The 23,747-nt window shown below is 38.2% G+C and overlaps 2 long non-coding RNA genes across 5 annotated transcripts in view; both read right to left on the bottom strand.

The window, feature by feature from the left end:
- Positions 1–23,597, bottom strand: part of LOC135304251 (uncharacterized) — a 92,643-nt gene extending 69,046 nt beyond the window's left edge. Inside the window, exon 1 of the long non-coding RNA XR_010365687.1 lies at positions 22,984–23,597. This is a non-coding gene — a long non-coding RNA (uncharacterized LOC135304251). The remainder of the gene's footprint in view (positions 1–22,983) is intronic.
- Positions 606–4,975, bottom strand: LOC135304253 (uncharacterized). Of its 4 annotated transcripts, XR_010365692.1 has the most exons (5): positions 4,450–4,559; positions 4,318–4,351; positions 4,145–4,228; positions 2,517–2,588; positions 606–1,409 (listed from the first exon to the last, which is right to left on the bottom strand). It is a non-coding gene; the product is annotated as an uncharacterized LOC135304253 (long non-coding RNA). The 4 variants fall into 4 exon arrangements; XR_010365689.1 differs by lacking the exons at positions 4,318–4,351; positions 4,450–4,559 and adding an exon at positions 4,688–4,975; XR_010365690.1 differs by lacking the exons at positions 4,318–4,351; positions 4,450–4,559 and adding an exon at positions 4,688–4,975 and having other exon boundaries at positions 4,150–4,228.
- Positions 23,598–23,747: the final 150 nt, after the last annotated feature.

Raw genomic sequence — 23,747 nt, 5'->3', positions numbered from 1 at the left:
TTTTATTTTAATTTTTTTTTAAACAGCAATCAGTGCCTCTAAGACCCTGCGTGTTAAAAACACAGGAAAATATCTCAATTTATAGTTAATAATAATAATCCTAATAAAATGGTTTTAGAAATACACCAAGGAACAGGTAATAAAGTAAAAAAAAGAATCTTTTTTTAAAATAAAGTAGGGAAATTGCAAGCATTTCACTGGAAAGAACTGGTTTTGTTTAAGAGCTATCTAAATATTCTCTGTCAATACATTGGGGTGCTTTATCTATTCAGCAAATCAAAGTTCAAGCAAGGCAAGAAAAAAATGTCAGGAGTTGTCAGTGGGCTGTTGGTGACACCATCACTATTTGCAGACAAAGCTTATTTTGCTTCCCTGTAGCAATTTCTTAAACCAAATTTTTTTACAGTTGATTCCAATAAATGTTTGCAGAGAGGTAAAATGTAAGTGCTAAATGAGATATTAAATGACACACATTTACTTCCAGTTGCTAGTCAGAAAATGGATTTGCTTAGCATTAAATAAGTGCAAATCTTAGATAAAAATGACCAGAAAAACTTAACTGTGCCAAACTGATAAGTTATAAGATGACAATCTAAGCAGAAAAAAAGTATTATTTCTTTGCTTTCATCATTGCTCATGAATATCAGCAATCTACACACCCCTCTCAAGGGATCTCAAAACATTTCAGCCCTTTAGAATCTCAAAGAACTCTTCCACGTGTGCACATTACACCTGTCTTTTGAGGTTCAACAGGTCAAGAAACTAAAGCAGCCAAGGGGGTGCGAAATTCTCTGTAGTTTGGGGAGCTGCAGCAGGCACCCAAATTAATGCTTAATGGTGTTTGCACTCTGACATTTCAAATCTGCTGCCAGAGGCATTGGAGGCTAAATCGATTGTCAGGCTCTGGCCCACACTGCCTGGGATTAGATGTATTTTTTAACCAGCTTTGGTTTTGTGTGCTTGTTTATAGCAAATTTTCTTTCCTCAAGCTGTAAATATTTGATGGGAAACAAAGCAAGAAGTGAGGAGGACATGCAAACACTCTGAGCTGCCACATTCAGCAAACGGCAGAGGGTGAAGGAGCAGGGCACGAGGTCTGACAGCAGCACAAGGTGGTGCCTGGGCTGGGCTGGGTTTGGGGGGCTCCAGGGTTGGCTTTCTGAGAGAAGCTGCCAAAAACCATCCCTGTGTCCGATGGGATTCAGGTCCAACTCGAGGATCTCATGGAATCTCATTCTGGAGCAATTTTGGAAGGACTGCAGCCCTTGGGAAAGGCTCATGGTGGAAATGTCTGTGGAGAAGGCTGAATCCCTGTCTAGAACAAAGCAACCAACACTTCCAACACAGGAGAATACAGATAGATACAGATAGGGGGTTCTCCACTTATCCATTAATGAACTGCAGCAGGTCTACAAAAAAGGACAAAAACAGGAAAAGGAGATTTAACTTCAGAGGTCAATGACATATCCCCTGGATTACCTGAAACTATGAACTTTAGGGACTTCAGAGAGATCCCAGTGTCCCAGCCCTGCAGCCTGGTCACCAGAGGGATGAACTCCTCTGCAGGGCACTTCCAGCAATTTATCCTCTGGAAGTTCCTCAGCTGAAGCCTCCCACTGAGCTGTGACATTTAATACTCTCATATGTATTGAAAAACCTTCTTGATACACATTCCCAGCTCAGACTAAGCATTCAGATTGGGAAAGAAGAATTTCAGATATTGAAATTGTAAATGGAGATAACAGTTGAAAATGTCAGCTGTATCTGAAAGCAAATCATTTGACAAGATAGATTCATTAACTCTTCATTCTTCTTTGATAAAGGGATTTTGTGTTGTGTTTTTCAGACATTTACACCTCTCAGAGACTGGGACTCATTAAGGTTGTTCGGTTTTTTATCTTCCTCCCCAAGAAGAGAACACTGACAGCAGAGCAGCTGTTACAGCAGCCTGAGACACCTGGCAAAAAGTGTGTTCACAGATTCTGACCAGGTCAGTGACATGTTAACATGCCAGGAGAAAGAAATACTGCAGGCATTGCTGGGAATGGAGAGATCTGGCACAGATCTGCTCTGCTGTGAGTGGAAATTCCCCTGAAGGAAACAGAACTGGGAGTTACAGGGGCAGTTATGAAGGACCTGGTCGCAGGACGCCACTCAGAAATAACCCTGGGGGTGTTTCCATCCTGCATGGAGGTGCAAGAGGATGTCAAAAACAGGAAAACAGATGGCAGATGAGCCATTCAATCCCTGTCTGAGCCAGGGAAAACCAGCACTGTAGCAGCCTGGCTTAGGATTGCTGAGTTGAAGTAAGCAAGCTCCAGAGGGGAAGGGCCACCCATCCCAGCTGGATTCCAATGGGATACGGATGAGCTGTCCAGCAAAGAGGGAATGGAAACTCAGAACTTGCCAGCTGGTGTCCCTTGTCCCCTGTGCTGTGAACAAACCATCCTTGCTAAACTCCTATGCACAAACCAGCCTGGTACAGGGAGAGCACGGAGTGGGTAAAATTGACTCACCCAAAGATTTTGTGTAATAAGATCAAATTCCTTTTCATAGCATCTTGCATTCCATTTATTACAGTCATTTCCCTGCAGAAAAGTTCAAAATATGATTTTTTGTTCCCCCCCCGCCCCCGTATTTTCTCACTTCTTAAGCTCACCATAGGAGTTGAGAATTATTAGTGGCCATGCTTGTAAAAAGTGACATTTAGGCCAAATAATTAAGTTTATTGACTGCAATGTCATATTGTGTAGCTACACAATTATGTCAATTGTCAAAGTGTAATTCAGGCCATACTGTCTGTTACAGTATAAGTCTTCTAAATCCCACATGATTTATGCAACTCATACTGAAAGTTTTGAATATTCATAACAATCCTCACAATCTGTGGGCAAAATATACCCATAATAATTCACAAATCATTTAAAATAATTAGTACGTTGGAGGATTTTCATTCTGTGATCAATAATTGAACAGTTTAAGGGGCAAAAATCTGTCAAGTGAATTATTCATGGTAAATCTCACCCACTGCAAGCAAAAACTTCAAAGAGCAGGGCCCCATTCTGCTCCCTCAGACAGGAAGCCCTGCACTGCCAGGGCTGCAGATCCCTTGAGGGAGAGCTCAGGTTCTGTGTTTTGTGGGAATCATATGAGAACTGAAATATAAAGAAGTGAGCACAGGCCATGTAAGCCAGGGTCAAACAGACAGCAGAAACTTTGTCAATCAACTGGATCCCATGGCTCAGTGCCAAAACTCTGCATTTCCATGTACAGAACCAAGTCAGAGCCAAATTTAATAATCCCCCTGACAGACATGGGGAGTGCTGCCCAGCCACTCAACTCAAGCATTTTGAGTCATTTGCTGAGCAAAAAAAAGTGTGAAGGCTCCAGACAACAGAACTAAGGCTATTTTCTTTACCAAATAACCCCTCTTTCTTTTTTAAATGTATCTTTGTGCCACAGAGATGTAACAGAAGTTTTGAATCATTGTTTTTAAACCAATTAGCTAGTTTATGGTTATTTTATTTTGTTTTTCTCTTCCAAGTGCTATTAGTTGTCATTATCTACTGATTAGATAAAGAGTACAGAAGTCTGGAATCTTTTGCTAGAGGTTCCAGATGTATTTTTTTTAAACTCAAAAATAGTTGCAAATGTCATTCATTAACATAAAATTACATTTCAAAATTACATTATTAATACAAAAATAGCTTGCCAATGAAGATTAATAGAATACCATTAGAAGACATGGATTATCTGGCTTTATTAAATCAGTCTCCTAGGAACAAATTGTGTTAGGAGAAGATAATCTCACTGAATATTCCTATGCATGTGTTGAAGATTATTTTTTTATTAGCTCAATATATTAAGGCTACAGTCATGTGCAGGAATTAGTACCCTGATTTCTTATCTCAAGTGGTACAGAGCACCAAGGCAGTGCTCTGCACTGAGTGCTTTGCTAAGGAATATCTTATTCATGGTTTAGAGAAGAAGAAAGATGATTCCAGTTTCTAAATTGCTAAATTCGTTTGAGAAGAGAAAGAACACAGACAGGAAGTAGAAATGAAATATATGCAAGGCCTGTTTGGTATAGCACAGGGTATAAATAAATCACTACATCTCTGACAGCAGAGAAGTTTCCCCTCACCTCACCTCCATCCAGGCACTCTGAGGAGGAGATAGAAGAAAATGATGGATCCTTCCTCATCCCTACGATTTTCTATTTCACAGTCTGGAACCAAAAGATGAAAATCTCATGTGATGAGATTTTAATGTCATGAAATATGAAAGACAGTTAAGACAGGAATCCTGAACTGGTACCTGAAAACTCTGAAGCACTATTCTCCAAAGCTCACTGTAATAGAGGATTTGGAAATGCTTGTACATAATTTGTACCTCTATTTCTGTTCTGGAGGAAATAGAGCTTGCCCTTAGTTTAATAAATTCACTTACAGGCTAAAAGGAAGCACCAGGAACAGAATGTTTAAAGGAGCATTGGGAATAGCTGCTTACAACAATACAGTTCAAATAAAACCTCTGCGAGGTGCTGAAATGCAGAGTCTTTGCTCAGGGCTTAACCAATACTTTAGAGTTGGCATCTGTGACAAATTGGTTCTGGATTATTAGTCAGACTTCAGGCTATTGTTGAGGCATCAATCTCTCATTCCGTGGCATCTGCTCATTCACTAACCTGTGCAGCTTTGTGTCAGAAAGTCAATTTTTGTCCAAGGATTTGATAGATGTTAATGTGATTGTTTCAGCCTCCATCCTTTTGTTCTAGTGATGGTGGCTCAAGCTTTACTCTGCAGAATCTTTTACGATTGAAGCTTGATTGGATAATAAGGCACAAGTTTTGAATTCATCTCCCCCTCCTTTCTGCCAAAGATCAGATTTCTCAGCTTCAGATGCAATTCAGCAACCCAACCCCAAAGAAACTGAGCATAATTTCTCCCTGTGCCAGGCTGGAACTTTGTGTTGTTGACAGCTGCTGCTTTGTGATGGAGTGTGGGGCTGATGGGTCCCACCTTGATGTCTCTGTGACCCAGGACACTGCCTGTGACACTGCTTCTGAACTGAGATTTATTTTATTTGATTCAATATTGCACTATCTTTACTTACACTTTTATAGTAAGAGGGATAATACAAGTTTTGGAAATGTTTGACTTAAAATGAAATGGATTTTACTTGGGTTACCCTGACTATAAGGACATGGGTTAAAAAGAAAAATGTTTCCCATTCTTACCCAGTGAATTAATTTCTGGTTTTAGCTATAAATACCAGTTGAGAGATATTTGATTAAATGACTAACCAAGCATTAATGACTTTTCATTACTGTGTGAGATAAATTATATATTAACATAAGATTCTTTATGATACCTCATCACCTTTTAACAACACAATCCCAATTATTTTTAAAATCAGCACTATAAATGACAACTAATTTTAACGCTCATATTCAGCACTGTGGAATCAAAATCAAAAACATAGTGGAAAAACCAACCTCACTTGAAAATTAGATTTGTAGTTAGACAAATTATCTGATGGAATTCTTTTCTAAAAGTGAAGAATTAATCTTTAGATTTGTAAGGAGAGGAGACCTATTTCATATAAAGTGAAGCTTGTTGTAAGACTGTAACACAGAGAATTATTTTAGTTTTCAAAATGTCTCAGACAGGGTTAAGTGGTTCCTGTGCAATGTGTGGCACAGACTGCAGCTCCATGATAGAATTGATATCTGTCGGGTGCTATGGTCCCCCTAATTAGTATTACTGCTCTTACATATCTGTCAAACACAGGATGGACCAAAAAAACCTAATTAGCTGTTTAAACTCATTTCTGTGCCATGTTTAATCTTGAGCTTGTCACATTTAAATTTCTTTAAACCTTAATAATATTCAAGATCATGCACTCGTGTTAAAGGCAACATGTGTTTGAGCAATAATGAATGGCTGATGGGGAAGTATTCATTATGACTCAGACAACTTTTTTCTTTATTTATCCAGGTCAGTCATTTATCTTTTCTATAAGATTTATGAGGCTGCTTTACTCAAACCAGTGGAAAACTAAAATCTAATAACTTGTTTTGCATTTCATATATTGCTAATTCATCTACACTCTTGATCACTAATACCATAATTTTAATATCTACTTGAAAAGAAGTGCTTAACTTAATACAAATATTTAATTTTATTTCACATTAAGCATATAGACTAGCTTAATTGCATTCAAAGACTAAAATATCTGGGAAAAAATAACTGGAATTTCTTAACTTCTTTATAAATATTTTCCAAGAAAAGTCTAGATGTGAAGCTACTTTAGTTGCCAATATCAAGAGGTAAAAACTCTCTGCAATAAAGAGATATTAAGAATTGCCATAATTTAGCATTTGCATCTTTGATTTCACATTCTGAAAAGCAGCTGCAGATGTTTGCTACTCTGAGATGTGCTCCCAGTCCATTTTAAGCATTGGTAATTTAATAAATGTTATTAAAAAACCATGGTATTAAGAAGCAATAGAAAGTCACACCAGAAATAGAGCAGTGGTTACTATATAACACTTGCATTAAAGTTTTATACATAAAGTGGATGTAGGAATTCTTGTTGGAGGGAAATCGAGCAATTAATTTTCAAGGCTCCTTAATGCTTTTGTCAAACCAAGCTGGGTACAGAAAAGGCCTTCAAGAGCTTTTCATAGAAAACTGATGAAAACTAAATAAAACTAATGAAACTGAATGAAAACTAAACTAGAGCAGAGCTGTAGCTCAGTGTGTGACACAAGAATCAGGCTTGGGCATCTCCAGAGGCTTAGACCAGATCCTGAGGAGGATTTTTGCAGGTGACACCTATGGGTTTGAGCAGCTGAGCCTTAGAGCTGGAGTCACAAAAAGGCACATGGGCAAATGTCACACGAAACACAGCCTCACTCCTGAGGCTTGTCCTGGTAAGGAGCAGTGCTAATATAACATAAAAAAAGCTATTTCCTGCTCCTCTAGATAGATCCTAAATAAACACATGCCTGCAAAATTTTCAAGTTCCTAAAGCATGAATACCATTAATGCCATGTGGGGACTGTGCCAACAGAAATACATTTTAGACAAATACTTTGTATATTCACCAACCCTGCACACCCCCTGTCATCTGTCACACAAAACCATTAAAGACATGAGGGGTTAGCAAGAAGGAGAACTTTTTCTCCCTTTCTGATGAGGTAATAATATTGTACATCATTTTGGATGAGGATATCTACAGGATGGATGGATGCCCTGCACAGGGCATGTATAAAAAATTTGAAAAGGGATGGTAAAAAAATAGTAGTGTTGCACTAATTGAAATCAATCATTAGATATTTTGCCTTAATGAAATTAGTTCATGTATTCTACTCCAGAATCTTAAAGGGAAGAAAAAAAAATAATGTGATATTCAAAGTTAGGCAAGGAGCATATATTTAGAGAAAAAATGTCTGCAAGAAGATGTCCAATAAGTTCAGAATTCATATTCAAAATGAAAAATCAGAGAACACCTCTATATTGGCATGCTATAATTAATGACTCATTGGTATTGATAGCAAGGTCAGGTTTTTTCATGTTTCATCAATCTTTTTATATAAGAAAGATAAGGCAACACTTAAAAGATTTTCTCCTTCTATTCTCTGTGACCTGAATAGCAATTAGCAAAAAAAAAAAAAGTGTCACCATTAATCCTCTAAATCTTATCCTAGATTTTCCTGATACATCTAATATTGTGAATTTGAACAACAAGAATTTACACTCAATGTTATTGACATACATGTTATGAGAGAAGCCTAGTTTTTGGTTTAGACCCCACTAAACTAAACAGAAAGATACCTCCATGTCATGTTGAGTACTAAATTTTTTTCCCTCTATTTTTCATTATCTGCCCTGATTAAAGAGGTCGATTCCTATTCTAAAAATGATGTACAGAGAATAAATTAATAATTTGCTGTGTCAATGCAATTCATTGAAATGACAAGCTGCAAGTCATTGTACACTGCTTTGCTGTCCAGGTGATAGTACCCAATTTAGTCAGGTTATCACATTTTCTAAGCTGTTACCCCTCTGGCAGCTATCACTCTCCATCAGAATCATAGGCCTAAACCAATACTTGATTATTTCTAGATATTTAGGCAGCTGTCCTGTTGATGTGATTTCAAATGAGATTTATTCTTTCTAACAGAAAACCCAGTGTTGATTCGCTCAGCTTTATGATCCTGAAATCAGCAGGAAGCAGCTATCAGGTAGTCTCCATTTATTTGAACTGCATTGACTAGCTCAGCTCATGCTTTTCTTTACTAAATATAATGAAAATATGAAGTGAATAGTTTTCCTAGATGATTGCCCCATTTGATTACAGTCTGTACTAAATGTATCAAGACACTTCAGTTTGGCTTTAAGGTTGGATTGTGGACTGTTTAAAAGCATGACTAAAATAGAAAATAAAGTAATTGAAGCATTTATTGTGCCCGATGCTGTCAAATCCCCTCCTTTTAGTAAGGAATAGGATATGTAACAATCATAGTATTTTTCTCTTATTTTTTGAATGTAAATCTACAAGACATCTGTCTTGTGCCAGTTACCACAGAGCCATGGAATGCTTTGGGTTGGAAGGGACCTTCAACACCCTCTAGTTCCAAGCCCCAGTTAAACTATCCAACCTGAAACCTTAATGCACAAAGATATTGTCTGCTATATTTAAGGCACAAAAAGGCCATAAAATCCTCGGTTTCCCTTTGGTGCAGTGAGCCCAACCCACCGAGGCTGAGCTGGATGTTCAGCTGGTTTCATCAATAAAAATGTAATGAAGAAAGCCCTGCAATGGCGTCACAAGATTTGTGTTTATGGTTCATGTAGCTGCTCCAAGGAGAAGGCAGGAAGCCACAAATGAGAGAAAGAAGCAAACCAGGGTGCTATAATTATATATGATTTCTTTGGGCCCAGACTAACCCTCACCCTGTATAAGTTCCCTGTCTTAAACCCAGCTTTTAGTGCTCTCCCCCTCTAAACCAGCTTGGTAAATCAGACATTCTTTCTCAAGCATTACCTACAAACCAAGCAGCACAAACCCAACTGGAAGAGCTGTGATGATCACTTGATGTCATTTCCTCACCCCTCTCTACCCGAGCAGAGGACTGGAGACCCTAAACCCCCACCAAACCATCCCACTGCAGCTTTCAAAGTCGTGCCAATTTTACATTTTACATTGTTCTCACCTGCCCAGGCCAGGGGCACAAGGAGCAAAGAGCCAGCCCAGGAAATCTGCACTGCAACGTTCCAGGCCCACATTCAGGCTTCTAAAATTGCCACAAAAATAAAATAGCATGTGCATTAGAACACACCATGCTTCTTGGACAATTTCGTCATAATTTGTCATTCATTCTGAGATATTCATTTGTCTAAAAGCAATTAAAGCTTAATTGCTGCATAACCTGAATAATTTAGAAATGCAAATTAGGATAGCAGGCAAGCAAGTATGTGTTCATTAATTTCTTTGTTATCACCATCTGTTTAATTAAAAAAATGAGTTTTACTGAATGACAGCTTGCTAACTATATAAACGTTTTCCTTAATTGAAAATGTCTTTTGCAATTGAGGTCAGCATCTGACAAAAATTGTTTGAGCTTTTTCAAAAAAACATTTTCTCCAAACAAATTGTTGTATTTTTAAATTCACATTAAAAAACATTGCCAACATATGCAGTGTAATTCAAGAAATGACATCTTCACTTCGTAATGCAAAGCCATAATTTCAGCAAAAAAATCAGTGCTTTGGAAAAGTGATGGTTATTACATGAAAGGTATATGCAATTTATCATCTTTATTATAGATTATTTTGAAAACTTTTATAAAATCCAGACTCAAAATATGAATACCTCTGGTAAAAAAAAAAAAAAAAAAAGGAAAATCATCAGAAGAAGGAAAGAATGTTTCTAAAGATGGATCATATGATGCAGTCCTTTTGTTTGGGAAATAGGCCTCAGATTAAAGACGTGTTTCTACTCTTTTCCCTTTTGTAATAAATTCCCTTCTGTAATATTTTTTTTTTTTTAAGTCTAGTAAGAAAATATTTAAAGGTAATACATACATCCTTTAAATATTTTCTTACTAGACTTAAAAAAAAAATAAAATTATCATGCAAGGTCATGGTTGTTTCCCCAGACAGTTCAAAATGTGACCTGCCCAGTGTGGCTGGGTGCCAGCACAGGAACACAAAGTCAGGGTGACACTGCAAGGCTCAGCCTCGTGACTTGGTAATTCCCTTGCACAAAGTGTCTCTGTCCTCACTGAAATGGTCTTTAGATTTTAACAAGTGTGGTATAAACATCATCTGACATTTGCAGGCTCTTCTTGAACACGGAAACAAAAATTGTGATTATCACTGAAGGCTTTGGGTACCACACAAAGATTGAGCAACTTTTTCATGACAGGAGAACACAAGAGAAACTCGTGAGGAATCCCAAACCTGGATCTGTTTGGGAGGCAAACTTTGTGTGGCTCAGGTGTTCATGGTTTTTGTGGGCAGATCCACAGTTGTGTGAAACAAGAAAACTTCCTATGAACCAAAGAAATCCTGGTAAATCTCTGCAAAACATTTTTGTTTTCCTATGATTTGGAGCTACTCTAAAGTGAGTGTGGATATTAATGTGTTTTCATGGAATTGCAGTGAAACTACTTGGCAGATTTAGCAGGTAACACAGCACAAACACTCATGTGGAAGTACAGAAGGGTGAAAAATTGTGGAAAAAAGCAGCAAAGAATCTCACTGAATGTAAAAATATAAAACCCTGAGCAAACAAAATCAAACTACAAGTGATCAGCATGGGTTTGTCAAAGTTGCAAAATCCCAGTGTTCTGAGGTGTTAATTTCTAAGTACCATATTAACATTTTTATGCATCAAAGGATCATTTTGGCTGGACTTTTTTTCTCCTTTCACTAGATGGCAATATTGTATTATATTCCAGTATCTAAACATTTTTTAAATAAACAAGGCACAAAGATAGCCAAGTAAACTGCATCAGTACATTAAAGAAATTAAGGGATAATTAAATTAAAAAATTACTTCAATGATTTGTATTTCCACAACCTCTCTCAGTAGGAATATCACTTAAGTTTTGTCTTTGATAAACCACGTGCCACTTCTTTGGTGGTATAGTGAGATTCAGCAGTTTTTCCCCCCAAAGGATATCAACCCTCCCCCTGCAGCTCCCACAGAGAAATTGCCAATCCCTGTTTCTGTGCACACCATAACTAAAGGGAAACCAAAGACTAAGTGCAAACACATTTAATCTTATTACTCAAAGTCATTAGCACAGTTTCCTCATTACTCCTGTATATATGTGATGGCATTGTTTGGGATCCTTATTTGTGTGACCTTTCTAGTCCTTATAGCTCACTGAATTTTCCCTTACCTCAACACGAAGTCAAAAGGAATTAATTCTCTTGAGCCTCAGATTAAAGATGTGTTTGTACCCACTCTTTTCCTGTATCTTTGCAGCAAGAGCCAAGTGAAGCAGGAAACATTAGATGAAGCAGAAGACTGATTTATTGGTTAAAGGGAAGGAAAATGTATTACAGAAGAAGAATGAGAAAGTTGCAGTGACAGAACCTGCATCTGAGGTGTGTTCTAAACATTAATTGGACCAGGAAACAGAACCTCAGTCAAGCCTGCATGCTCACGTCATTAAGCAAAAGATTTATTTGTAGTTTTTTTCGGATTCACTAGCTGTGTAACCTCGACAGGAATGATTGAGAGAGTTTGATTTCAGGTGACTGAACAGCCATTTGCTTCGGGCATGTTTCTGGTTGGTAGGAAATAAGGTATTTAAGATTCAGCTTTTGAGAGCTGGCAAGAACTAGTGCTAGTGCACACAACCTGCAGAGTCTGGAGAAATTGTTTTAATGATGAAAGGTGATTAGGAACCAGTCCTGATGGCAGCAGCCTCATTTTTCTTCCACAAAGCTACTCTTTTCCCCTGGTAAACTTTTTTATGGTGGCAAATCAAAGCAGTCTGAGAAACAGTTCCCTGCCTCCTGGTCCACTTGCTATCAGAAGGGCTTGAAAACTCTCTTTGACTTTGAAAAAGTCATCTGGTGTGATCAGGACTCTGGTACTGCAGCTGCAGCATTTTCTGCAGAAAGAGACCCAGTGCTTGACAAGAAGGGGAACACTTAGGAAAACCACCACCATTCCCACACAACTCCTTTGGGCTCCCTGCACAGATATCCAGACAAAGAATTCCAGGAGACATCCAAGAATTTTCATTCCAGCCCTGACTTACTAATGGCTACACGTGTAACAGCTGTAAAGCGAGGCAATAAACCTTATATCAGAGCTCATTATGAGCTATTCATTTCCTGACTCAATTCAGAGGTCATTGTAATATCTAAAATAAATGAAAATTTCAGATGTGGATGTCTAAGTGGCTCATTCTAAATACACAGCACTGAAAGCATTCTGTTGATATAATAGGCAGCCATACAACAGAATCCATTTCAGATCTTTTATGGACCTTTCCTACTATTGAAGTCTTTACTTAGATCATTGCTGCTTTCAAGATATTCAATCTAATTAATCTTAAAATTGTGTTTTACATGCCAAAACTTTATTTTCTTTTAGAATTTATGTCTGTATTTGGTTTTAGCATTTCTTCCCCTATCCCTCCTTACATCAGGTGTAATCACAGACATTAGCTCTGCTTACAAGCCTTGTCCTAAAAAGGACTCTTTGTATCAGCAAAATACCACTGATGCCTTTCCCTGGAAAGTGATGTAGTGAAAATTCATGAAAACAACAATATACCTAATCTAGTTCCTTACTGTTATTGCCTTATGCAATAACATCATCCATTTGGCCACAGACTAGCACAAAGGTAATTGGATTTTGGCTCTCACTAATTCCAGTGGAAAGCTGTAGAACCTTACTACTAATCAATTAGAAACATCTTTTGGCTTCTAGTGAGATTTTGTACATGGACAATCCACTTATTTTTCTCATTTCATCAGTAACATTTATTCTGAGCTTCTGCAGTACTCAGGACAAGCAGTCATATTTTCCATGGCTAAAGAAACTGTTGGTTTCTAGGCTGTTTACATAAAATGGCTCCATTGCATTTTATGGATGTTGCAGTTTGCATCCATCTGTATTGAGCATGGGACACCAGTTATAAACTGTGTTCAGGGCTCTGCACTTACTGTACAATGAAATAAATTCTTGGAAAGAAAAATTTGTATTCCTGGAAGGAGTAATCAACTAATATGGCTCCATAATACACTGGAGAAACAATGTAGAAATAAAGATTTTTAGGAACTACTTGTTTGCCACAGTGATCTTGGCACATTATTCACTTCTGGATTGTGCCTTTTTGAAAAGCACCAAGAAAAAGGGATAGCAAAGGGTTCAAGAAATAGTTCAATGCCCGTGTTCCAGTTCAGGGTTCTAATGCCTCATCACATCAGCTCCAGACATGGAGGGTTATTTCATTCCAACACCTTTTTTTCTCACTACTTCCTATTTTGTTATGGTAGGGAAGAAGAAGAGAAAGGAAAAGCCTCATGAATTCAAAGGCTAAGGCTATGTTTTGCTCTTTCAGAGAGGTTAGAAGAAGGTGAGGTTAAGGAGTAAACTTAATGGATCATTTTTAGTATTCTATTTGAATAAAATTTAAATTAGAGAAGATATGTAGCACAGTATTTTTGAACAGCAAGATGCAGGACACTATTGAACTTCTCCCTTGCTTCTTAAATTGGTAATAGAATAACAAAAGGAACAAATGCATCCTCATTTAAATCCACATTTAGTATGCAAATCACTAATAAGGAGGGTTTGCAAAATCTCTGATAAAAATTGTGTATAAATTTGCAGGGTGAAGTAATAAGTGAAAAAATTGTTTGGGCTTTAAGCACTTTACAGCCTTTCATACCAAACTTCCACACACAATTTATTACAGTGGTATAAGATCATCTTTACCCTTACAAGTGCTTTTAGTGAATACTGGAAACGCTTTCTGCATATCAAACATTCCCACATCAAACACAAATGGTGGATGGGCATTCTGGCTGGGATATCCATCAAGAGAGTGCTGCAGAACTACACCAGCAGCCTCATTACTCCACACTCCTGACGCGTGGCTCAGGACACCAAAGGAGAATGCGAGAATGCACCCGACAACTTTGAGCATTATCTCTGGGTATTTGGGCTTAGGGAGTTGCAGTAATTCAAAGCAGAGCTCTCAGAGGTTTCCTGTGAGCTGTAAATAAATGGAAGGCAGCAGAGCAAAGAGCTGGTGCTGCTGTAGAGCAGCACATTTCTGTTCTCTGGAGGGGCTGGAGTGACCCCAGGGCTGAGCCTCAGGGAGGGACAGCTGCCCCTCTGCACAGCACCACCAGTGACACTGCAAGGCACAGCTTTATGCAAGGTCCTACAGGCAAAAAGGGACAGCTGAAGACTTCACTTCTCAAAGAACTACCACCCCAAGAGGTAAATTTCACAATTACCTGTCAAAATAATTAAGGACTAATATTTTTTTTATTATATGTTGGATCTACGATGAATTTTTGGCAATTCTCTGCAATCCATGACAAGGGGCTGGGGGGGAAGTAAATCACATTGCAGTCAGCTGATCCCGTGGCATTTCTTTCATTTAAGGTCAAAACCTCATTAGTTCAAGATAATGAAATCTGGAAGTAGACATTGGTTTCGATTTGCTTCTAACCTAAAATTCCGCTCGGAACATTAAATGAAGTCACAACTTAATAGTGGTTCCTCATACAAATGCCAGAAAACATGGATGACCAGGGCAGCAAATGCCATGCCTGATTTTTAAGATACTTAGATAATATTTATTAGACTCTGAAGTGAGTTTGATGTATTTTTCTGAGTTCAACAGTGTTTCCTTATCAAGAATCAGTTCCTTTACTACAGTGAAAACTGCTATTCACAATCTGGATATGTTTATCTTTTGACATCTTTATTGACAAAGAATATTTAAATAGGGGTTCAAGCAGCAGCTTCTTTTTATTCCAAGACTGACTTCTCCAACCTGCGTATTAAATTAATAATTTAATATAATTTACCAGTTCTAAGGGAAGATTCAAAAAGCCATCAGTTCTCTAAAAACTCTAAACAACCCCCCAGAGCTCCCACTCCTCAGCCTTTGGCTTTATCCTCATGAAAACCTTCAGACAATCACCGAGTTCTTGAGCTCCTTGGGAAGGAATGGGACAGGAGAGCAAACAGAGCCAACAAGACAGAGTTCACAAATTAAATTACCAGGTACTATAAGGCAGCAATGTAATTACAGATTATGGAACTTCAAAGCTCAATACTTATGTAATCTTCCCCATTCTCCTATAAAATACATTTAACATTAAAAAAAGCCAGGGAGGTCTCATACTGAGGTCTGCTAAACTTTAAATAACTATTGATGAGGATGATTGAGGCATTCCAGTGCCTGTGTGGAGCACAAGGAGATTGTATCAGCTCCCTGGCCAAACCCACACAGCCCCCTCTTGCTCTGGTCCAACTTGGGCAGCTTTCTCCATTTTTGAGAGAAAATTCTGCACTCTCAAAGCTTCACTTCCTCTGTGCCCCTTCCATTCATCACAGTTCTGTTACCCCTCCCAACCTCAACTCCTTCTCCATTGGAAGGTAACAGGAATACAAACCCCAAGATTTTATCTATTGAGTTGTGAGGAGTTTGGGATGCAGGTTTTTTATTTTTAGCATATCTAGCAGTAGCTGGGTTTTCCAGATGGAAAGATGACGCTACAAAGCACAGCACATATTTGTCTTCATGAATTTCTGTTATGTCTCTGGCTGAATATTCATTATGAATTGATCAGCATATTTTATTGCTATGTCTCACACAGATTGTTTCTGGCTCTTGCTGCCTATCAACATGTTGATTCACCAACTGGTAGGCCATTTAATTTATCAGCTGTTTTCAGGGCTAATATTTAGAGGAAAAAAGAGCACAAAAATAATTTAAAAAACAGAAAAATAAAAGAAAGCCCTTATCAACTACTGTATTCAGTAGTGGCAAAGAAGTGCATCAGTGTCCAAGCTCAGCCTAATCAGCAGCCTGCAGTGCTGGTGCTGCCACATTACAGCACAGCTCCAGCTGACCCAGGCAAACAGGACTGAGGCAGCAGCTCCTATCTTCCTCCCCCAGACAGGCAGAGCAGGAACAATGCTGATTTGTTTACAATAAGTCTCTCAACTTCACATCCAAAGTGTCCTGCACGACACCCAGAGCTGCTGCCGTGTGCCAGAGCAGGCACCAGGCCAGTGGGGTGACCTCAGATCACTGAGGTTCCAGCCTCACTGATGGCACTTTCAAATACAACTGCTTAGAAAGCATGTCTCAAAGTCTGCTTTTCAATAATTTATAAAACCAGCCTTTTTTTATTATGTTTTCTGCAAAGACAGACTGATACTAACCCCTGTATCACTCTGTGTTACACCACATTTCAGTCAGTCCGTGGTCTGTGGCCCTTGACTATTTTCAGTGTCAAATTACAGGCAGATTATACATGCACATCATAGATCACCTCATGTTTTATTACATATGTCTCAAATTCATGCTAATTAACACTTTCAAACCGATTCCCCACTCAGTCAAACCTTTTGCCATCAGGGGCTCCCCAAATGAACCTTGGAAGGAAACCTGTTATTTGCACAGGCTTGGAATTAACCTGCCCAGACCCAGAGAGCACATGCTCAAGGGGGAGTGTGGCAGACCAGTTGCACAAGTGAAGCTGCTACAAGTCTCATCAGAGGTACAAAATTCCTTGCAAATATTCACATTAATTTTATCCAGATGAAAAAAAGATGTTCAAGAAAAAAAAATGGAATTAGTTTAGCCCTAGGCCTAAATGTTAGAATCTCACATTTTTTCCTAAACTCTTGAGAAATGGTCTGGGGAGGTTTGGTCAAAGGTTGGACTCTATGATCTTGGAGGTCTTTTCCAGCCTCAATGGTCCCATGATAAAGAAGGGCCACCCAGAATCATTATTCACACACATGGAGCCCAGACCATTCTCATTTGCACAGAATACAGTGAAAAACCACAGAGCTGAGAGCTGCTCTGACAGTAGCAGCTAAATGCTGTCAGCTAAAGCCTGTTTTACCTAGGGATTAATTAGTGAGGTATTTAACTCACACAGGAGAGCCTTTTCCAATTTGAAAGAAAAGGGTACAGGCCTTGCATAAATGAAAATGTGATGTGACTTGTCATTTAAAAGCCTACATTTTAAAGACCATCTTTTCTTTTTAGTGAGTCACACTGAAATTTATGATTTCTTCCAGTATGGACGCCCTTCCAGGAAAAGCACACAGAGCTGCTAGGGAGATGAAAAATGCCAGGGTCAAAAAATGCCATTCACCCACTGATGAAGTTTGTGCAGTAGGATGTGTAAAAAAAATCAGAAAGTTATGCAGAACATGTCAATACATCTTCCTAACAATGCAGGGAAGTTGGAATGATAAATTAGAACAACTGGAAAGCCACTTCCATGAGAAACTGAGCAGCTCCTTATTTAAGCTTTACTAGACCCCTGTCCTCATGCGGCACAGCCCATCAAGCACATCCTTTAAGGTGGGTAATTGCCAATACTGAAAACTGTGTCACTGCTCCAGACCCACCCCAAGCCCTTGGATTTTATTTTCAGACAAGCTACCTTAATGACTCTTTAAATACCATAGGTTTTCACTCTTTTTGGCAATTATTAGAAATTATTATTAATTTTTTTTTTCCACTTAGGTTCATGTTTCGTGTGAGAACTCAGTTGCTTTGCTGAAACATTTGTATAAAACCAGCTTTACAGAACAAAAACTGAAGATTTTTTAAAATAAATGTTATTATTTGACATTTTATGAGTGAACAACGTTTAAAAGTGAGAGCACTAGAAGGTTATGCCAAACATCCCAAAATTGCTTGCATGTCCTGCATAGAATTCAGACTTAAGAATTGATTGCCATAGCAAACCATGAAAATCCAATATTCAATTTACTCACAAAGAATAAGTCACGAAAGCTGATACATTCTGCAAGGACATGTGTCTATTGTTACAGTCACAGAAAAATCAACATTTTTGTATGGAAATAAGAAAAAGATTTCTCCATCACGATAGTCAGTGAAATCCTCCAAATATCTGATGGTTTGGTTCTCAAACATTTCACTGCTCCAAGCTCTTTTTATAGAGAACTGTGTTCACATTAAATTGACAAGGGCAGTGGCAAGGGGATGGACTCTGATCCTTTCATCAACAGTGCTCAGTGGTATAAAAATACACAGAGAAACCTGAACATTAAAAGGAAATTCAGTGATTTTCCTCAAGTGGTTCTTGCAAATACTTTTCCGCTGTAGTTCTCTGCACTAAAATTTACATAACAATATTAAAAAATAATAATAAATAGTATCTCTGCAGCTAAAATACAGGTACACATGACATTTTGTACACACTCAGTTTACTCTGGAGGAGAAAATACAGAATCACTACCAAGAACCCTGAAAATTTACTTCATAAATTCTAAATGTGTTCACCAGAGAGCAAGAGATATGAATACCTGGAGTTAACTCAATTAGACATATGACAAACATTTAACAGTGTTGTGGAAAACAAGTTTTGACTGCTTTATTAATATTTTTCACTGGCAGAAACATTCAAAATGCCAGCTGCAAAAGTTTCATTTTACTAATACTTCCATTATGCATCTGAAAATAAAATAAATTGTGCACGGCAACATCTCCAAACTGAATTAACCAAATCACATCATTCTGGGAACATAATTTCTGGAGAGCTGAGATGATTCTCACATAAGCAGACATAAAAATTTAATACCTTCGAGCACTTGATTCTGCACAGGAGAAATTTCAAGATCTGCTGTAACTAAACATGGGCTACATTTGCAATAATACAACCACCACAGCATCACTTTAAATGTCAGTATTGTTATTCAGCATGATTTCCTCTGTATGATGGCTCAAGTCAATTATAATGACAGATAGCATCCTACTGGCTTATCTGATTACCTCTGACCTTTTAACAGCTGCAGAAAGCCAAAACAGCCTGAAAGAAGAACTCATGCATATATGACACAAAACTGGAATTTTGTATCTGAGCCGTAGTCAAGAACTCATTGAATGTCAGCAGATTTCTGACAAAGCCTATAGCAAATAATCCCTTGGATGGTTTGGCACCACGAGAGCCTGTCATTTATTATGGCTGAGTACTGACAGGGGACATAAACTTGATTAATTTTATATCAATACATGATGTGAAAGTCGTTACAACATACAGTTCACTTGAAAAATTTGGAATCCACTACCCAAAGTAACCACTCATTTTGAGTATTATTTCTTTTATCAGAAGCTTGGTTAGATGATTTAAGTCTGGGCTTCACAGGGAAACAAAAATCAATATCAAGTGCAATTGTGGATATTCAAAAAATGTATTTATTTTTGAACAACACATTACCAACTCAGAGAAGTCTCTCACCACCCCAATGTCCTTCCTCATTCCTCAGACCTGAGTAGTCAAATGTGACTCTGATAACTAATCAAAAGCTTATCTTAGTGTTGCTAAAAACAAACCCATTCCACATGCCATTCTGAAAAAGCCATCCAAAATGAAGCTGCACTTGCTTCTCATAATAAGCTGAGATTAATTTAAATTGTCTTCAAAAATCTTCAATTAATTTTCATGGAATTTTTCAAACTGATAATATTGGTTAAAAAAATGGTTTTAAATTCCCTGTATGAAAAAAACCACCAGGAAAGAATAATAGAACAGAAATTTGACAGTTCCACTACTGAGATGAAATCCCAGCTGTCCTTGAGAAAACACCAACACCCATTATCTGTGCCTGGAGCACAGTTTCCTAAGAAATCAGTGGAACCATGAGTTACCTCTTTTGGGAGTCAGCAGAGAGAATGAACAGTACAAAGCAGCTCAAGGTTACATTTATTGACAAAAGAACTTTAAAGATGAAAACTGAAAATACCAGAATCAGTTGGCTTCTAAAACTTATGAACAACTGTATTGTAGTATCTAACTGAGAACAAAAGAGAAAAGTAAAATATCTACAGAGTTTTTTGAAGAAAAAAGAGAAAAATAAAATGTCTACAGAGTTTTTTGTCCTGCCTATTGTCTTCTAAAAACTAATTATGCCAGTTCAGGCTTCAAAAGAAAAGCTGTTATTTCTTGGTTGCTTGCTTTAATTTACAAACCTTTTCTTTGGGAGCTCATTTTCAAAAAAGGGTCGGCCCAGGTACTCCTAAAGGTCCCATCACACCCACACCCTCCTTCCTCCCTTCCTTTGCACCACTTGCACATTTCTTGGGGTTTTGGCAACCTCAGTGCTTGATCAATCCCTGACCCTGAGGGCTCTGCCCTGCTCTGCAAAGTGCTCACAGTAAAAATAAGGACAGCTGACTCAAAGGAATTGGGACCTTCACTCCAATGAGTTTCAGAAAAATAAATATTGAAGAGATGAAAGAATGCAATTAGGATAGTAATACATCTCAAACAATGTTAATAACCTTTAGAAGCAAAGAGAATACCCAGTTTATTCAGCTATCATAAAACAAATATTAAACATACTCTGGGAAAAAGGAAAAGATATGTAATTTCTGCTCAGAAAAGTAATTAAAAAGTGAACAGAATGGCTTGGCAGCTGCACACAAATCCCCTCCAATATCTCAAACAGCCCATACTGGTGCAAGATGCTCCACTCAGCACCACCAGATAAGAATATTGCAGCAATCAAGGGAGTACATCCAATTTACTTAAGGTCTTTCAACTACAGAGCAGAACTAATAGAAGTTTCAAGAGAAAATTTGAAATATTCACGTATTGCACCTAAAAAGAGTAACTGAGGAGATTGTACCAGAATGCTTTATTGTGTTTCTTCTAGAAGGAAAACAAGAATTTACTGATTGTGAGGCCCAATGCAGTCAATACATGTCTGCAAGAGTCCAGCAGTCTCCCCTCTGAAATATGGTACAGGAAGGGACTGCTGTGTGTAAGGCTCTGTATAGATGCCATAACATCTATTACAGGAGAAAAGTCAATTAATGTGCAATCCAAACCTTGCTTTGGAGTTTATCTGCACACAGAATAAAGTCAGTAGCAGTAAGAGTATGCTATTTCCTCCAACAGTGGAGAAAATGAGGATGGTTTAATCAATAGTATGACAATTTAAGTTTTGCTACCCTACTAGTCAACTCAGTAAACATTTATTGTGCAGGAAGGGAATGTATTGGAAACAGGACAGTCAGAGGAGAAAAGACCAGTTAGTGGCTTCCTAGGAAGCCAATCCTATTGCATATTCCAAGAGATGATTTACAAAAGAAATGCTCCTTGGAAGCTGGCTCGCAGATATCCTAAATAGCAGAGATTTTTAGGTTTATAGTTGCCTTAGAGATTTTATTTAAACCCCTCAGGTTTCAGAGTGAATGAGCCTGTCCACCTTTACTGCGTATGAGCTAAACCTCTCCTCAAAAAAGTGCATCAGCCCTGGGTGTTTTATAGAGAGGGAAGATGGAGACAGGAGAAGTCACAGTGGCACCAGGGTGCAGCCCATTGCTTCTCTGCTTCGTGCAGGGGAAGCCAGCCTGCTCTCACTGATGCCTTTTGGGGCTACCTAAACACAGAGGCCAGATGAAATTAAGGGAATAAAAAGCTGTTATATTTATTGAAGGGTCTTCAGGTACATTTTGGGCAGATGAAACCCCCCAAGGGGGCAATAGACAACGGGTCAAGGGTTTTCACACTTCCATAAGTTTGGGCCATTTGCATATAGGGGGTTAATTTTCCAATTACAGCTTCAGGTAATGAAGTCATTTACCACAAATTTTCTCCCCCTCAACTCACTTTTGTGTCCATTTCTGGGGCCCGAGGCAGTCAGGTGTCTCTTGGCCTGGAGAGGAATTGTTTGACCAAAATGGGAAAGCAGCAGCTCACACTATACGTGGAGTTTAGAGTTATACACTGAAGAACTGCAGGATTACAAATATGTGAAAATATAAAAGCTAAAATCCTAAGGCCTCACCACAACGAACACCATGGAGAGGAATGTTTGTTCTTGCTATGGTTGTGCACTTTGTATCAGTCCATCCCCATGTGATTTCACTCCACAACTCATAAGCCAAGTTTGTGTCTTAGATAATGTCTATGAAAAATTTGAGAACCAGTTATTTTTTGAGGACAGCTGAAACAAGGAGTGAAGCATGTAAGGTTTGAACTGCAATGCTGAGGCCTGCCAGCTTCATTTTCACTCCTCGTGCTGAGGTGTGCAAAATAGGGAAAAGCTGAAAACTAAATTTACAATGGAGAAAATGGGTCCCAAAGTACCTAAACTAACCTCATCCTCCTTTTAATAATCTCCCTAAGCTTCCAGAGAAAATACCTTCCTCTGTTTTGAAACTAGAAACTACAAGCCAATTAATGCTTTGTGAAAAAACTTGTTGTTAAGGCTGTTTTTCAAACTCAAACGGCAATACTTTACAGTAAATGGACTTTATTTAATGCTCAATTAAATTTTAATTGCTTGGTGACACTATTCATAATCATCAAACTAGCTAATGTTTATTAATAGCCATTTCTGATAGAGTATAGCACCTCAGATTTCCATGTGAATTTGGGAAGACAAAAATAAATTTGATACAGTTGCCAGCTGAAGAATCACATTAAACACATCTCTTGCTTTAATGCTCAGGTTGCTTTAAGATATTTGAAACTCTAAAACAAATACAGAACAGGTAAATAATAAACTGTAGATATTAGGGCAAAAAACACCTCTCAGACCCTGAAATCACTGAGACAGCACCAGAAGACACATTAGCAATCACTTCACTGGAAAAACTATAAATCATCAAGGAATTACTACCTCGTAACAACTTCTTAATACCAGACATTTTAAACATCCCCATTCTAATTTCACAAAGTTATTCTCCACCATTTTAGCACTCACCTCAGTACCAGCAGGCTTTCCTCATGTATTTCTCCCATGGCAAACTCAAATCCTCCTAAGGAACTTTTTCCCTTTCTGCCCTTTGGGCTTCAGGCTTTCCCAGAAGCTGCTTCTAATTGGTAGTTTGATGCTAAATAGGGGAAGTAATTAAGCCCTTCATTATTCCCCACTGACCTGCTGCCTTGTAGGTCATGCATTTCTCACTATGAAGATCAGGTGTTAGTAGAAAAGCAGAATAAAATGAATAAGCATTTAAACATGGCTTTAATGTGTGGATATAGTCAACATAGGAAATTCAAGTTACTGCCACATCAACCAGATTTTTAACTGCAGACAGCATGTAGGGGCTGATTTTTTTATTCAGTTTTTCATTGTGTGTGGGGGAACTGAGGTGATGACCATCCTGGCTTCTACTGTGAGAACTGCACAGAAAGCTAATTGTGGCTTTGAGCAACTCAGTTCCTCTAGGAGTGAACACATTTATCATGGATAGGTGTGAGAGCAGGTCGTGAACTGCTCTGGAGAAAAGGGAAAGGCTTTTTCTGTCATTGGTTTTCCAGATTTACACAAACTTCAGCTGCTCTCTTCATTCCAGTGCATGATTTTTATGCATTGGAACCATTTGACCTTAAAAATAAAAAAAAAAAAAAAAGTTTCAGCACCTGGACAGCTCCTGAGGAGATCACCGTGTGCAGTTATCTTTAGTGACCAATGTCCTCACTGTGATTTTTGGGTGTCCCAAAAGGTGAGCCCTGCTGGAATCA

The sequence above is a fragment of the Passer domesticus genome, chromosome 7 (assembly GCF_036417665.1).
Source record: "Passer domesticus isolate bPasDom1 chromosome 7, bPasDom1.hap1, whole genome shotgun sequence".
NCBI classification, from domain to species: Eukaryota; Metazoa; Chordata; class Aves; order Passeriformes; family Passeridae; genus Passer; species Passer domesticus.
Note: the sequence above shows the minus strand (reverse complement) of the source record. Positions and strands in the feature narration are given on the sequence as shown.